Below are 16,523 nucleotides of genomic sequence, written 5' to 3' on the forward strand. Positions count from 1 at the left end.
ATGGAATACATGGGACAATATGGGTGGAGAGTGGTCCCTTCACTCAAATCAAGATCCAAACCATAAATCTACCTCTACTCTGGCTCCAAGGTATGGAATGATAAGAGAATAGGAAGACTTTTGTCCTGACTCCTTTCTTTACTGACCATCAATTTGTGAGTTTTCTTGCCTCAGTAAAGCCCCTTCATTAACCAATGCCATGTCTCAGTTGAAGTCTATCCCAGACCTTAGTGCATGGCATATGAAGACTCATAGGGATAATAACAACACTCAGTGCATACATACAGACACACAGACACACACACCCACACACAAACACACAATTTAGCTGATTATATTTTGATGCATGCATGAGAACTTCGGGATATTTTCTTGAACTCAACATAATAGTAGATAAAAATTTTGAATTTTCCTTTTTGCCATGACATGTGCAGAAAAGAAAGGAGTCAGATATATGAACCAATAAATTATGAAAATTCTTTACCTTCCCCACAGAAACACATAAATGAAAAAATAGAAGCTTGTTATTTGGACCTTTTCAAATATCCATGATTCAGATTTTGAAGATTAAAATAACACATCAGTACCTTTATATCTATCCATATACTCACCTACTATATGTATATACCCTTATAGTAAATAAATACTATATAAATAGTAAGTGAATATACACACATGTACATATACACACATATATACACAAATATAAAGGTTTACGTATAATCATTCAGTGACATATGTATTTTTAAATATTTTTGAATTTGTATATAAATTTATACGAGATATATTTCTGCTAGTTTCATATTATGTTGCATTTCAATATTAATATTGTTAATTTATTTATTTTAGCGATTGTCTATTGTATAAGGTTATGCTAACACAGTTGTATTGAATAATATTGGACTCAAATTAAGCTGATTTTAGATCTATTTATTACTTTTTTCCAAACAGAATTTTCACTACACAACTGTGGCTATTCCTCATATGATTTCTGAAGTAATTTGAACATTCTTTTATATAAATACTAATAAGTGCATAAAATATATTTTTATAAGGTCATAAAAAGAGAGTATTAGTCAAAAAGTACAAGGTTTCAGTTAGACTGGAAGAAAAAGTTTTAATGATTTTTTCCTCTGCATGTTGAACACAGTTAGTAATAATGTATTATGTATTTTTAAGTTACTAAAATGATATATTTCTAAGGGTCTCACCACAAAAAATAAGTTATTGAGATGATGGATATGTAATTAGCTTGACTGAATCTTTCTACAATGTGTACATAGATCAAAACACCACATTTTACCCTGTAAATATACACACGATTATTTTTCAATTAAAAATAAATAAGTAAACAAATAATTAAAAAAGAGCATTTGTGTTAATAACAATATTTATTCTTGTTGAATCTGGGCTTAAAATTTTGACTTAAAGACATTCAAATATAGGTTTTAAACATCTGAGATTTACATATTATAGTAAACTAAACAAATTACTGACAAAAAAAGTCCTGGGCTATATTCCTGACAATATAGGAAACTTAAAATTATTTTCTTAATTTACTTATTATTGAAACATGCGGTAAACTTTTAGATATGCTGAATGCAAGATTTTCAACAGTGTACTGTTTCTCAGAAACACACATTCTATAAGTGAAATTGGTATCTTATTGAGTCTAGGGTTTTATTATATGGCTGCTTCATGAGTCTCCATGCCTTATAGTAAGGGTTTATTAATTCATATGAGTAAGAATTCAAGAATTCATATTACATGTTTATTTCTAAGTACATGCTTCTAGCAAATCCTCTTAAATGAAATGTTTGAAGTTGGAAAGCTGAAGTGTTGCTTAAATAACTTAGTTAAAATAAGTACAATTACATCTTTAAATTAATAGAATTTGGCAGTCCAAGTGTTTATTTTGTATTATGTTAAATATAAACTGAAACCCAGAAAGTTTATGTGATTTGTGATGTTAGACAAAAACTTAAATCCAGAGTTTTCACTTCTCAGAGTTCTTTTAAAATGTTAATAAAGTGATATTTCAAAATGTAAATGCCCCAGTAATAGAATAAACCTGACTACATGTATAAATTAATTGTGTCTTATGTTGTCTTTTGATAGGTTCTTGAAAATGTATAATTTTGTACATTATCTGGATTATTATGCATACTGTGGGAAAAAGCTCCTCTTCTACATCCAAGTCAAAGCTTAAGGTTCATAAATTCTTGGCAGACAAAAATAACAATGGATATATTCTCAGTTAGAAAGTGAGATAATTTGTCTTATTTCAAGACAGAAAAACATTCATGACAATATCCCATATCCATGCTCTCCACAAGGTGAGGAATTGTCGAGTCTAAGAATATTCTACAACTCTAATATAAATAATCGAAGCTCAAATCTTTCATGTCAAAGTTATTGTGCATTCCTTTGGGTGAGTATTTTTGAAATTCTATATTTTACTTGGTAAGTATACTGGACCAGATGGTGATGTCAGTGAAAATGGTGAAGTAAGAAGCTCTAGAATTCTGTGATCAATAAAATCAATGTGAAAACCAGCAAAATTGTCAGAAACAATGTTTTCAGAGCTATTAAATTTAATCAAAGATTTTTTATAATAGAGGGAGAATTTCCTCAAGAGAAATTGCAGAATCTTGGTAAGAACTGTGAGATTTATGGTATTTTAGCTTGCCCTATTTTCATTCCACTTACTGTTTCTGTAGTAGGCTTGAAAATCAGCAATCTGCAAACATGGTGAAAATCCTTGTGCTGGCAACCATGGGAGGTGTCAAAACAAGGTTCAATTACATACAATAGGACTGCTATTATGTTGCTTGTCTGTTAGGTCCCTGGAAGATCTCATTTGTAAAACTGTCATTATTTGGTTTAATTTGGAAGTAACCCAGTACAAAAAGCTGTTTCTTCCAGGGGCATTTGTAAAAAAAAGTTTATATGTATGTGTGTGTGTGTGCACACACACATGCATATATATGTATATATGTATATATATATATAGAGAGAGAGAGAGAGAGGAAATTGTTTAACTTTGCAGCTTGCTGATGATATCGATAACAGTTGGAGCAAACAGTAGACTAACTAAAAGGCTAAAAAGTAAAATCTGGAGGATGAGATGTCTATATAAACTTTGAAAAACTCTGATGTATTCCTGGGAATCTATATGGCCACATGCATGCACAGGACTGAGTACATGCCCAAGGCTCTCTGTCCATGCTTATAACAGACCTAGGAAAACAGTAAGCTCTCACCTCTGGCTTACCTTGAGTCTTCATATAAGCAGGAAATGAGGGCTAAGGCAGAATTGTCAAACATTTAATTGAGTGTTGAAGACAAGCTTGAAGACACACACAAAGCACCTCAGCAAAGATTACGAGAATATTGGTTCTACACATTTAACCAAATTTCTGTCCAATAATTTACAATCCACTAAGCTACTGAGCATAGATGTAAATGATCACATGTAAAAAATAATGCAGTCTTTGCAGAATTATTCAGTAATTAAAAAAAAAAAGCAAAAACAAAAACAAAAAAACCCCAACAACAACCACCACCAACATTGTTAAGGGCATATGAAGAAGACCTAAATAGGTCAGGCACAGTGATTCATGCCTGTAATTCCAGCACTTTGGGAGGCCAAGGCAGGAGGATTTCTTGAGGCCAGGAGTTTTAAACAATCCTGTGCAACATAGTGAGACCCAGTCTTCATAAAAAAATAAAATAAAATAAAAAGATAATTAGTCAGGGCTCATGGCACGTACCTGTAGTCCTAGTTATGAGGGGGACTGAGGGAGGAAGATCACTTGAGCTCAGAAGTTCGAGGCTACGGTGAGCTGGAGAAGCACCACTGCACTCCAGCCGGAGTGACAGAGCAAGATCCTGTCTCAAGCAAACAAACAAATAAAAAGCCTAAATCAATGGAAAGGATTACAATTTTATGAATTGGAAGTCTTAATATTTTTAAGATAGTTAAATTTCTTTGATCTATAGATTTCTTGCAGTTCTATTAACAACCCTGATGTATTTCTATAGGAATTGAGAAGCAGATTTTTAAATTTATATGGAGATGCAAAGGACTTAAGCAGCCAAAACAATCTTTATTATTATTATTATTTTTTAGAATAGAGTTGGAGAACTCATATTTCCTGATTTCAAAATTTACTACAGACCTACAATAACCAATATACTGTAGTACTGGTAGAAAGATAAACAAATAAATCAATTGAACAGAATTAAGAGTCCAGAATATTCTCTAAATATTTACTGAAAATTAATTTTTGACAGGGTGTCAAAACAATTCAATAAAGAAAGAATAGTTCTTTAAAATGGTTTGGTATGACTGGGTGTCTGCATATAAAAAAGTAAAACTGGACTTTTATTTCACACTATATATGGAAATTAATTTTAAAAAGACCAGTGCCCTAAATATGTGCTAGAACCAGAAAGTCTTGGAAGAATACATAAAGAACAATCCTTATGATCTTGGATATAACAATAGATGCTCAGATATGATACATAAAGCAAGATTAACAACAAAAACAGATAAACTGAATTTCATCTTACAGTATTTTAAGATTATGACGTCTTCATTTAATTCCAATAAATAAGAGTGGGATTACTAGGTTATATGGTAAACATATGATGAAACACATTTTTGTATTGTAAGTATATGACTGTGTGTTAAGTATATAATTATATGTAAACCCATTTGTTTTCTTAAGTGGTTGCACAATTTTGTGTGTCCACCAGTATTATATAAAAATCCCAGATGCTCTGAATCCAGACCAGCACTGTGTATTTTTACTTCTTAGCTGTCGTTTTTGTTGAATCCCCAACTGAGAAGTGTGTGAAGTTTCACTGTACTTGTAAATGCACAAAACACCATCACATATAACTCAAAGTTTTATCCTCCTTCGAAATGTAAACTCATAGGGAGATGAGTCTCTACTTCCCTCCGGAGGTCAGAAATTTAACTTTTATCAATGTATCCCATAACTTTCATAACAATTGTCCCTAATGCACTATGTAAGCACCTGTTTCTGAAGGAAAAAAGTTTTGTTATCCTTTGGACAAAAGTAAATGTTCTAAAAGGAGGCAATTAGTTGTAAGCCTAAAAATGATGACATGTGAGTAAAGAAATGTTTCTGGGAAAACAAATGCAAATATCGTCTATCTTTATAAGATTTACATTTCATCACTAAAGAGGCCAGAATTTTCTAAGAACAGTATGACTTCCAGCAAAAGTGTGTTGTCCTAGTTTTTTTACAGAAGGTTCTCATCAGTTTGCAGAAGTTCCCTTCTATTACTAGTTTTCAGGCAGCATTCATCATGAATATATATTGAGTTTCAGCCAAAGCTTCTACTATGTACAGTGTGATGGCATGATTTTGGTTTTGTTTTGTTTTATAACATGCTCTTATGGTAACATTGGTTACTTTTCAATATTGAAACCTGAAATAAACCACAATTGATCACACTGGAAGTTTGTCAATATGTATTTCTGGATTTGATTTAAAAGTATTTTGTAAAGAAATATTTTGTGACTGTATTCATCAAAGTTATTGTTCTACAGTTTTTAAAATATATAGACAGGTATTGTCTTTATCTGGTTTTGGTATCATAATAATATTGGATTTATAAAATGAGATGGGAATATTTTGCTTTTCTTTTACTTTTGGAAGAGTTTATATAAAACTGGTATAATTTGTTCCCATATGATTCGTATATATTGCTAGTGAAGTCATTTGTACCTGGGATTTTTATCATTCTAGAATATTATATTTTTCTTCTCTAATAGAAACATGTATGTTGTAAATATCTCTTTAAGCATTGCTTTATCTGTATCCCCAAAATATTACATCATATGTTTATTTTCATTTAATTCCAAGTGTTTTTTATTTTATTTCTCTCAAGATTTTTTCTGGGGTTTATGATATATTTAGAAGTATACTGATAATATCCAATTAATAATTTTATAAGCACATGATATGATTGATTTTTAATTCAATCATGATCCAAAAACATAGCTTGTAGATTTCTATTATAATAAATTCTTTGAGATTTTATATACCAGAATATAAATTATATTGATAAGTATTCCACATGAACTTGAAAGAGAGTTGTATTCTGATATTTGCTAGGGTATGCTGCCTATATCAACTAGGACAAATTTTTAACACTGTTTTTCAAACACTGTTTACCAATTCCCAGTCTATATATTGCAGTAATTACTGAGAGAGGTTTGTTGAGTTTCCTAAATATAAAGGTGGATTCTTATATTTCACATTTTACTCTTATTAGTTTTTATCTTATAGTATTTTAAGATTGTGATAGCTTCTCTTTTTGGTGATACTTTATGTACCAAATTCTACTTTGATAGTAATATAGCCAATTAATTTTTCTACAAATTTGTCTTAGAATGGCATAGGTATTTTAATTATTTTGCTTTAAACTTATCACATCTTTATATAAAAATAGGTTTACGGGTAAAAAATTAAAGTTATACAAAGTGACTAAGTTCTAGAGATGTGTTGTATAACATTGTTCCTATAGTTAATAAGTTATTGTATACTTAAAATTCTGTAAAAAAAAATGGGTCTCATCTTAAATGTTCTTACCACAAACAAATCAACAAAACAAAATAGAAAACACAGTTGTTCAGGGAGGCCAGTCTTTTTGTTCTAGTCCGGCCTTTTACTGATTAGAAGAGGTTCTCCCACATGAAAGGCAGTCTGCTTATTCAAATGTCACCAATTTAAATGTCAATCTCATCAAAAGAAACCCTCCATGTTGACACAAAATTAACCACCATATCTGCTTTCTCATCCACCAGAGATCACTGAGTTTCTTTTACTTTTCCCCAAACTTTATTATTTATTTGTTTTTACTTAAAATAATTTCTTTTCATTTATTCTCAACTATACTAACCTTTTATTCTGCTATATGTAATGTACCGTTTAGTTTAGCCAGTGAAATTAGATTTTCCATAATCAAATTTCTAAGAGTAGAGCCTCTAAATTGATAGAAAAAAAAGAACTTTGATAACTTAGATTATATTCTAAATTGCAAGTAAATTATATTGTAGGTATGTAAGAATAGAAAGGAAACAATATGTTTAAATGAATGTGAAATATATTGTTTTTCAGCCACCTGCTGCACCACTTACCTTTTTCCCAAAGTAATCATGACTGTTCTTGCATAGAAATGATTAAATCAAATGGTAAAATTTAAACACTATAATTTTGAAATTATATTTACCTACAAGAGATTTAAAATACTCACTATTCCTTAAAATACTCACTACTCTTCCAATAATTATTCCTTCATGATTGTGTTTTTCCAACTCAACATTGTGTTAATCTATATCAAATAACTAAGTTATTGGTTTTGATTTAGAATGTCTATATGGCTTTATCCCAAAAAAGCACTCTGTGATTTTTTTTCTTTTTTCTTTACTCAATACATTCTGATGAATTTATATAAAAGCATTGCTATTTATCCTGAGAATCAGAAAGAGATTGTCTATGTTAATTATGCCCTTGAATGACTAATGCATAATATCAAATAGGTGAAGAACAAAAAATGAGGAACAATAAATAAAGAAGTCATGTGAGTTTTAAAAGACTTCATTAAACTACTAAAAGTAATTTGCCACTCACCACAAAATAGCCTGATGAACACTTCTAAAATTAATAGTGAGCAAAAATGTTTTTAAAAGTGCTAAGTGTTCTCTACAGGAACTACATAATAGAATAAAAATTACCCCAAAGACTTATAACAGTAAAGCATAAAAGAGTAATTTAATTTGGATTTTCTTTCTGATATCAATTAGAATGATATTTGATTATAATTAAAAACTTAAAAAATACTTTTTAGGGGAATCAGAATTATAATATATTTAGTGGTTTGCCATTTCTCAGACTATGGGAATGCACAACAATCAGATTAAGTCAATGATAAATATGCTAACATGAGAAATCAGCTAAAAACTTATCAAGTAAATGATCTATGGAGAAATATGACAAATTTGCCAAGAAAACTTTCTCACAAATCCTTGTAATTTTTAAAGAAGACAACCATATTTTAAATTAATAGTTAATGAGTATCAATTTCTTTTGAACATCAGTCAAAAGCTTATTGAGAATTATAATAGTACATTACTGCTGTACGGTTAGGGAGAAAATAGTGTATCAAAATCACTGAGAGGCATTTATTTATTTATCTATTTATGCAGGCATGCTTACTCAGGTCCAGTTTATATGTAGTCTGCTAAAATTTGTGAAGAAGATTTCCATTAAGTCAAAGAGGAGTGTAATTCTCTCAACTCTTTCTACAAGACCAGCATTACCCTAATATCAAAACCAGATAAGGGCACACACAGACACACAAACACAGACACAAACACACACACACACACACACACACACACACAAATAAAACTAGATGCCAATATCCCTGACAAACATAGACATAAAAATCCTCAACAAAATACTAATATACTGAATTCAGCAGGACATCAAAATGATAATTCACTATGATCAAGTGAGTTTTATTCCAGGGATGCAAGCATAGTTCAACACATGCAAGTCAATAAACATAATATATAAACTAATAAAATGAAAGATGAAAACCAAATGATCATCTCAATAGAAGTAGGCAAATACCATTTGATAAAATACATTTATTCATGATAAAAACTCTAAACAAACTAGGCATAGTTGAACCATCGCTCTACATAATAAAAGCCATATAAAACAAACCCACAGCCAACATCATGCTAAAGGGGGTTAAAGCTAGAAGCCTTTCCCTTAAGAACTAGAATAAAATAAAGATGTCCACTTTCACCACTCCTATTCGACATAGTACTGGAAATCCTAGCCAGAGCAATCAGGCAAGAAAAATATATAAAAGTCATCAACATGGGAAAAGAAGTTAAATTTTTCCTCTTTGCAGATGATATAATCTTATATCTAGAAAATCCTAAAGACTCCATCAGAATACTCTTAGACCTGATAAGTAAATTCAGATCTGGTAAATTCAGCAAATACTTCATATACAAATTATTGTGTTTTTCAAGATACAAAAGTAACATAAAAGAGCTGCAGCATTTCTAAACACTGACAATGAAATAAGCAAGAAAAAAAATCAAGAAGGCAATTCCACTTACAACTGCTACAAAAAAAACAAAAAATACCTAATAATAAATTTAACCAAGAAGGTAAAATACTTCTACAAGGAAAACTACAAAAAAGTTGAATAGGACACAAACAAATAGATAGGCATTCCATGCTCATGAATTAGAAGAATTAATATCATTAAAATGACCACTCTATCTAAAGAAATCTGCAGATTCAATGTAATCCCTATAAAAGCACTAACATCAATTTTCACAGAAATAGAAGAAATAATCCTAAAATTCTCATGGAAAAACAACAACCAAAAGCCAGATACCCAAAGCAATCCTGAGCCAAAGAAATAAAGCTGAAAACGTCGCACTATCTGATTTCAAATTGTACTACAAGGCTACATTAACTAAAACAGCATAGTATTGGTTTAAAAACAGACACATAGACCAATGGAATAAAATAGAGAACTCAGAAATAAAAACACATACTTACGGCCAATTGACTTTTGACAAAGGAGTTAAAACATACAACAAGGAAATGACACCTTCTTAAACAAATGGTAGTCTGGTGTGGTAAAACCAATGGAGTTTTCTGGTAGTGAGTTGAATGATATTATTTGACACAGAATTTTAAAGAACCTATTTGTTGCTATATAGAAAAACAATCTATGTGAAATTGGGCAGGGATGAAGTCAAGAAGAGTACTTCTGTAGTAGTCCAAAATGAGAATTAGGGGTAAAATAGTAGAAGTGGTGGGAGATAATGAGTTCAAAATATATATTTTAGGTACCTTGAAATGTTTTGTAATTGATTGCATAAAGTATATACGAGAAAGGAGGAGTCACGAACGGCTGTAGTTTATTTAATTTGAGCAACAACAAAGTAAATTGTGGGGTCAATTATTAAGATGATTGACAAATATAGAAGTAGCATTTTATGAGGTATATTCAAAGGTTGTTTTAGACAATTATATTTTGCATTGTTGATTTGGGAAGAGTAATTAACAAATTGTCAGAAAAGCAAAATATCTGAAAATCTGTACCAAGACATGTCAATATCACAATTCTGTTTATTTGGTATTTTTACAGTGATGATCTTAAAAAAAATAATTTCCACAAAAAGGATTTTATTTGTTGTGACTGACTTCTTCATCTCATAAACCCTTAATAATTTTAATTTGCTATTTTCAGGTTTATTTTTCTATCAAAATATTTGTGTGAAGGTCATATAAATACCAGAAATTATCAACCCAGAAATAAGAAGCATAATTTTGCATGTAGCTTATATAGGCTACTTTGAAAATAAAAATGCTCAAATATTAATTTTATAGCCTATTATCTCTTCTTGTTAACGTAATTTAATATCACCACATTATTAGTATATTGGAAAAGTGGAAACATTAGTTGTGAACTCCATAGACCAAGCACTCAATATTTCACTTCTTTTAGACGACAATGACAGTTGTTCAACATCCCCATCTACATCGATTGTAAAGGATCCATGGGCTTTGCTCAGGCAGCAACCTAGCCAGTCCCAGGGGAAGAATCATGATTTGTCTAATTCATTTAAATTTATCCAGCAATTCTTGTAATTGGGAGGAGAGAAGGGAAACGAGATTAGCAACAGAACCCAATAATGCCTAACAAGATATTGTGCCAAGGTTACTGCTTTCTTGCTCTTTGCTAGCTTGAGATTCCCCAGGGAAGTTTCTCTGGCTCTTTTTTTTTTTTTTTTTTTTTTCTCTGTAAGATACTTAGAAGTAATCTGGGCCTGGAACAGAGGAAATTATTCTCCAAGTTTTTGTCACACCTGTGCTTTGTGTCCTGCAGTGCCTACAAATGTGGGAATTTTCTCCAGTTTGAAAGTAAAAATTATCAAGCTCCTGCTTGTCATTTCCTATGGGCAAGCACTTACATTCAGCAATGCTTATTGACTAATTCTTCATCCACTTTTTATATTTCCAAAGTTGTTGGCATTCTTTGTCTATTGTTAGCTCCCATCTAGTGTAATTTTCCCATATGTTTTTACAACATTGATTATATATTTGCATTTTGATACAGTTTTGGGAGAAGAAAGATTTTAAAATATTTGATTTCAAACTAAATATTTAATTAGAAGTACCTATTGAATATTATTTATGAAATATTCAGGGAGTTGGCAAAAAAAGCTAATAAACTAATAACACAAAACACTGTTACTGTACATGGAAAGCTGTTTCTTAAAGTTAGACATTCTCAAAATAGTAATGTTCAGACTATCTTAATGGTATAATTTAATCACGTATTACAGGTAACAAACCATGGAATATCATGTAATAAATCATTAATGGGATGTTATCTGTTTCACTGATTTCAATTTCTAGAACTCATTGTGCATTTTTTTTCCATGATTTCTTTTTAAAGCAATAGGAAATACAAGTGTTTGCCAGAAAAGGATATGAAATGTTGGATGGCACTGTTGGTCTCATTTCAATTTTGAACACTCTATTGTATTTATGTGATTTGTGAACTGCATCTATATTGGAAATTAAAATGGAAGCATTTTGGCAAAAAGGTTTGATTCTTTTATAAAAGTCTGCATGTATAACTTAAATTAGAATTTGGTGACCAGGCCAAGACAGAATACAAAATGGGATTACTTATGAACTTTAAGTGAACCAAGAATGCTGATGTAAAAGGTCAATTAAAATAATGCATGTTATGGAATCTGTTGCTGTGAAAATGCAAGTGTCACATAGATTCATTCTAGGTGAAATAGCAGTGGATTTTTATTGCTTCTAGAGGAAAAACAGGCAAATTTTCTAGTAACATCGCATGCCAAACATCACAAGTTTGAGTGGCACAATCTATACCTGTGATGCAGGATTTTTCTCGGCCCCATCCTTAAACTCACAGCAGGGGTGCCCCCTCTACTCAGCCTGCTGCACTCATCCCCTTGCAGGAGGGAGCACATGAGTGAGTTAAGTGCAGGACCTGGCTGGCCTCTCCAGGTGCCAACACAGGAGCAAGCTCCATGCGGGGCCCGTGGCCAGACCAGGTGTGTCACCTCGAGGGGAATGCAGTGGCACCCAGACGAGGATGCTCGGCACCCAGAAGCCCTAGAGGGGGTACTACAGTGCTCTTTTAGTTCTGCCGTTCACGGTCTGATGGACGGCAGTGTTTTAGCAGCTCAGTTGGTCCCTTGCCTCGTTGCGTGGGGTGGCGGCCCTCTGCCTGCAAGGGCAAAGGGCCAGTGTGAAAGCCTTTTCTAGGTAGCTGTACTTCGTGGGTCACGAGCTCTTGTCCAGCATCCAAGAAGAATAGAAGTCACTTGGATAATTGAAGGCTGGTGAAGGCAGATAATTTTATTGAGTGATGAAACGGCTCTCAGCAGAGAGGGGAGCTAGAGAGGGGAGCTAGAGAGGAGAGCTGGAGAGAGCACAGGAGGGGCAGTTCATCTTTCCCGAAGTCAAGTTGTTTCTTTCCCGAGTCAGGCCGTCTCCCCCTCTACCGACTGAGTCTGGGATCTTTATAGGCACAGGAAGAGCAGTGTGTACTGATTGGCTTGTGAGTATGCAAAAAAAGGTTAAAGCAAAGCCACCACTCAAAGGTGGGCATGACAATGTAGAAAACCAATTAGGAAAGGGTAGATATATGTAAAATATGTGAAGGGTGGGGATCTATCAGAGGAATGTGTGCCAAACAGGAGGACACGTTCTCAATCCAGTCTAAGGATTTACTTCTAGTTTGGCTTTCAGGCTTTAAACTGTCTTCGGCTTAGAGGTGGGGTTTCACTGGGCACCTGCCCCTTACCTGCCTAGGCATTTGGCTGCCTTCTGTCACTACCAGCTGCACTGTTTTTTCTAAAAAAAACAAAAACAACAACAAAAAAACAAGCACACAAAAATCTTAAAATTCTTTAGTAAGAACTAGTACTAGACACATAATTATTATTAATAAAGAGGATACATATGTTGTTACTAATAAATACTTATAGGAATAGTTAATAATGGCTGGGCACGGTGGCTCACACCTATAATCCCAGAGCTTTGGGAGGCCTAGGCAGGAAGATCACGAGGTCAGAAGATCGAGACCATCCTGGCTAACATGGTGAAACCCCATCTCTACTAAAAATAAAAAAAATTAGCCGGACGTGGTGCCGGGTGCCTGTAGTCCCAGCTGCTCAGGAGGCTGAGGCAGGAGAATGGCCTGAACCCAGAAGGCGGAGCTTACAGTGAGCCGAGATGGCGTCACTGCACTCCAGCCTGGGTGACAGAGTGAGACTCAGTCTCAAAAAAAAGAAAAAGAAAAAAGGAATAGTTAGTAATATTAATGATAAAAATATTTAAAATAATCTGGTATTGCTGATATCACTACCCCATATATTACTTGTGCCTGAGTCAGTTTTGTAGGCTCTGTTTAAATTACAGGGGAGAAAACAACATAAAATGATCTTCTTCCTCTAAATCCATCAGATAAAGACCCCACAGAGGTCAGAAGTTGAGAAGTGTCACTTTGCACACTTGTCTCTCTTTCTCTTCTTGGTTATTTTCTCCTCTCTATAATAATTCAAGATAATACATTGCTAATGGGTGCCCAGTCCTTCAATTTGTGTGCTTTTAAGAACCTTACACCTAACAGTCCCCAGACAGGGGATAATTCTTCAGATGCTAATAAAATCAAATATTTTCCATTAAATTGAAGGGGAAATGTCACTTAGTTATCTAAAGAACATAGAAATAATTAATGGGATAGATTTTTATGGACCATGACTTTGAAATACCTTGAAAACTTTAATGGAAATTCTTGTCTTCAAAATTTTAGTCAAATAGGTAATCAAATGATGTGCAGCCTCAGAGGAATCAAAAAACAATATACACAAGAAGCACACACAAACAAGAAAGTCTGATGTTTGTAAAGATCTGAAAGACTACCATGCAAACCTCTGTGTACAGTCTGGATACTGGTTATGATCCAGAGCTGGTGCAGATCAAGAATGATCTGGTTTATTTACTTGCATGTTTTCATGTCTCTGCTGACATATTCTATATTTTCAATCATTATTTTTTCTTCATTTTTTTCTAAACATACTTATAGTAGCTGCCTTAAATTCAATGTTAGCTACATGCTGGGTTCTGTAGACTGCATATGGGATATGTGTCATGTTCCTGTTTCTCTTCAAGTCTGGCGTTTTATATTGCTTGCCTACTCTTTATTGCATAAAAAGTTTTAGACCTTTGCATTTTGTTATATTTATATGAATAGGTTTGAGTTTTTGTTGTAGATTTCAACTTAGTTACTTGCTGTTCATTCTGAGCTTGTGCATTCGTGATTGGATGATGATTGGAAAGCCTCATATTTGACCCCCCAGGCAATTCCAAATGGGTGGGATCCTACATATAAATTCTGTTTCCTTCTCAGTTCTTTATGTGGTAAAATTTTGTACTTTGTCAGGGTGGACATAGTTTAAAACTTACTACAGGTCATGTACCTTATCCAAAGTTAAGGCCTTTCTAGTGTCTAAGCTGAAGGCTTTGAGTATTAACAAAGTATGAGAATGGAATAATTTCTGCTGATCTTCAACACCCTATAGAACTTTTCAGTCACTAGTATCCTTGTTCTTCTCTCAAATCCACAGAACCCATGCTCTGTAAGCTATAGATAGGCTCTTCTGAAGCCCTTATTTAGAGACTCAGAGTGGGTCCTGGTTTTCCCTGCTGCATAAGTTATTTTCCCAATCTAAAAATCTCAGGGATTACAGTTGCTTCACCTATCCTGAAAATGTTCCTTGCTTTCTCACCTCACTGGAAAGATCACGTTCTGCTTGAACTCCAGCTTGCTTTGCCACAGTTGTGGAATTATCCCAGTCAGATGGGAGGATCTAAAGAATGTGGCTCACCTTTTTGCATTACTGTATTCAGGATCAGGGATTAAATCAAATACCTAATCACAGTTGCCTGTGTTTATATATTTTGCCCAATTTTACATAGATTTATAATGTGCAGGCTTCTTCTTTACCAAGTGTATTGCATAAATAAGAGCATGCTTTCTTCAAAAAAACCATTACATTTCAGAAATAATTTGTAAATTATCATATTTTTCTCTTGCTGGAAAGAATTCACTTTTGTTCCTGGCAGATCACCTTGACCAATTGAGAATACACCATTTTTCCATTTGAATTTCTCTTATTATGTAAGGTATTCTATGTTTGGACAACTATGCTGTTTGTGTGCTGACTTTCATGGTTGCCAGCTGAATTCTGAATTATCATGATGATTAAACACGGAAGCCATTCCTTGACTTGTTTGTCATGGACTTCTAACTTGTCAGGATCTAAACTGATTTTTTGGCTTCATCGGTTCATAAGAACATAAGAAATTCTTTTCAAGTACTCTAACCCTTGACTGACATTAAGTAGGGGCACATCACAAAAAATCCAATTGGGAATTGAGCTGATTCAAAGCAGAGATTCACTCTAGGTGAAGGCTAGTGTATTTTTGTGTAAATTTGCACCTCAGCTGTATCCCTTTAGAGACTGCATGCACAAACCTTGGATGTTTACTGGCTTCCTTCCATCTTACAAAAACCTGATGTCTGTTTTAGCTTATGCTAATACATATAAAACTGTGAAAATGTCTGCTCAGCATCTCCACATTTTCTCTGGCTGCCTTCAAATCACTGTGTACAGTAATGCCAAATGCCTTAAGAATCAATGTGGCACAGAGGCTTTATGCCCAGATATTGGCCCCTCAATTTTTGTTGGACTTGGTAACTGTTCAGCGCCCTCAAACAGATTTTTTATGTATATTCTACTTGGTTTTCTGGTTGTCCTCAGTAGGTTGGTTGGTTTGCTTTAAATTAACAAAATATGTACAGACTGTGTAAACACACCTTCTGTGTCAGTCTGTTCTCGTTACTAATGAAGACATACGCAAGACTGGGTAGTTTATAAAAGAAAATGGTTTAATGGACTCAGATTCCACGTGGCTGAGGAGGCCTCACAATCATGGTGGAAGGCAAAGGAGAAGCAAAGGCACATCTTACATGGTGGTAGGCAAGAAAGCATTTGCAGGGGAACTCCCCTTTTATAAAATCATCAGATCTCATGAGACTTATTTGCTATCAGGAGAACAGCATAGGAAAGACCCACCCCCATGATTCAATTACCTCCCACTGGGTCCCTCCCAGGACATGAGGGAATTATGGGAGCTACAATTCAAGATGAGATTTGGCTGGGGACACAGCCAAACCATATCATCTCCTTAAGCCCTAAGAATTTAAAGTGCTTTCTCTTCATTGACCTAAGTAAAATTCTAAGTAAACAAGGATTTTTAAAAATTTCCTCCTCAATGTTTCAAATGCCTTCTGAAATTAAACTAATATTTCAAAATTAATTAGAATATTCTTGA

General features: G+C 33.4%; 1 long non-coding RNA gene across 1 annotated transcript in view; it reads right to left on the reverse strand.

Moving 5' to 3' along the window:
• The window catches only part of LOC117975628 (uncharacterized), a 698,477-nt gene that overhangs the window by 442,915 nt on the left and 239,039 nt on the right, over positions 1–16,523 (reverse strand). The window contains exon 2 of the long non-coding RNA XR_010109635.1: positions 3,774–3,891. This is a non-coding gene — a long non-coding RNA (uncharacterized LOC117975628). The remainder of the gene's footprint in view (positions 1–3,773; positions 3,892–16,523) is intronic.

This window comes from Pan paniscus, chromosome 14 (genome assembly GCF_029289425.2).
Source record: "Pan paniscus chromosome 14, NHGRI_mPanPan1-v2.0_pri, whole genome shotgun sequence".
In the NCBI taxonomy this organism is placed as follows: Eukaryota; Metazoa; Chordata; class Mammalia; order Primates; family Hominidae; genus Pan; species Pan paniscus.